This window comes from Mandrillus leucophaeus, unplaced genomic scaffold (genome assembly GCF_000951045.1).
Source record: "Mandrillus leucophaeus isolate KB7577 unplaced genomic scaffold, Mleu.le_1.0 Scaffold1250, whole genome shotgun sequence".
In the NCBI taxonomy this organism is placed as follows: Eukaryota; Metazoa; Chordata; class Mammalia; order Primates; family Cercopithecidae; genus Mandrillus; species Mandrillus leucophaeus.
In genome coordinates, this window is record NW_012100877.1 from 130,439 (window position 1) to 132,629 (window position 2,191).

The following is a 2,191-nucleotide window of genomic DNA, read 5'->3' on the forward strand; positions in this document are numbered from 1 at the left end:
GGCTAATTTTTGTATTTTTAGTAGAGACGGGGTTTCACCATGTTAGCTAGGATGGTCTTGATCTCCTGACCTCGTGATCCGCCCAACTCAGCCTCCCAAAGTGCTGGGATTACAGGCATGAGCCACTGTGCCTGGCCAAAGACCAATATTTCTTAACTACTGATTAAATTTACATAGAGTCTGCTGAACTATTTAGGATTTTTATTTCTTCATGAGTTCATTTTAGAAAATTGTACTTTCTAGGATCTTATTTTGTACACATTTTTAAATGTATTGGCATAATATCCATATTCATATATATTTGTATACATAACGAATACATATGTAGATTTGAATACATATATATGTATTCATAATGTCCACTGATTGTTTTGTAATCTCTGCTACTTCTGTGGTTATGTCTTCCTATGAATTTCTGATGAATTTTGATTTCCCTTTTTTCTTGATAAATCTCACTAATGACTTTTGTATTAGACTTTTCTCCAAAACAACTGTTAGCTTTCTTACTTCTCCCTAATATTGTCCTTATTTTCTATTTCATCACTTTCTCTTCTTATCTGTTATCCTTCCATTACATTATCTGTGTTTATTCTGATGTTACTTTTTTCTAACTTGAGTTGTATGCTTAAGTAACTTTCGGCCTTTCTGAGTTTCCAATGTAAATAACTCAGCTTATAGATTGCTCTCACATAATGCTCTTTGCTGTATCTCACAATTTTCAGTTTGCACACATTTTGTTATTTATTCATAAGTATTATCTAATTGCATTATGATTTTTATTGACATTCAAGTTTAGAAATACGCTCTGCATTTTCTAGTGTTGCAACCAATCAATGGTCTTGTGCGCGAGTCTTTTCAGTTTTTGCCAGTCTCCTTTAGGAGATTTTGAGGTGTTGGATTGAAGTGTTACTGCTTTGCAACTTTGCTAAATGTTGCCAGATTCTCCTCCATAGGTGCCTAATGGGGCTTTCTTAGCAAGAATGTGTGCACAGCCGCGCTGACATAGTTACATGTGAAACTTCTAAAATTTTGTCTCTAAAGTGGTTATTAAGGTGATTTTTAAAATTTTTTGAATGAGATTAAAAGCCATTTGGTTTTTTTCATTTATATTGTTTGTTCATGTCTCCAACATGCTTACATGTGATTGCTGCCAGTCTTCTTCCCTACATTTAGAGACTTGTTACATTTTAAGTATATTAAAACTTTTGTGATATGCCTGGTCGTATTTTTTTTCCTGTTTACCATGTATCTTTTGTACTTTTTAAATTGAACTTCACCTCACACTGAGGTTTTCTAGTTTTATGTAATAAAACATTGTAATTTCATTGTGTTCTCAGGCGCTACCACTTTTCAAGGCTGCTGACTTTCTACAGTAACATGTGCTGCATTGATGAGCAGCAGCCAGGGTCTCCCATGTTTTGTAATAATTGTTCTTTGTTTGTTTCAGATAACGCTGAGAAATATATTGGCTGTCTCCACAGGCTGATTTCTTCTCAGGTTTGAAAAATGCGTCCAGCTGAGCAACAAGGGACTGACACATTGAGGGAGCAGCTGCAGGACACACCCAAGAAGCCTCCTGGAGGACTCGGGGGACATTTACGGCTGGCGGCTTCATCTATGGCTGGCGTTTTCATCTATGGCTGGGGCTTCATCTATGGCTGGCGTTTTCATCTATGGCTGCGGGCTTTATCCATGGGCTGGAGACTTTATCCACTACTGGGAGCTTCATCTATGTCTGGGGGCTTCATCTATGGCTGGGGGCTTCATCTATGGCTGCGGGTTTTACCCATGGGCTGGAGACTTTATCCACCACTGGGGGCTTCATCTATGGCTGGGGGCCTCATCCATGGCTGGTTTGCCCGATCTCTTTCTAAGCCACAGAAACAGATTATTAAACAAACATAATTTTACTGAGTTCCACTTTTATAGTTTTTTTAATACTTTTTGTTTCAAAAGTTTGTTGATAATTGTATGAAATAACTAAACCTGAATTACCCCTTTTAATTATTTCCTTGTGTCAATATAGAAAGAGTGGATTTAAGGAAACACTGAGATGCCCGTCTGTGTTTGTGAACAGGCGTGTTGGGTCTAAAGCCTTTCTCTGGTAGCTTTCCAGAAGATCGCCCCGCCTTACACTTGCTTTCTGCGGGTTCCAGAGGCTTCCATTTGAAAGGAGCCTGTCTCCCTACTC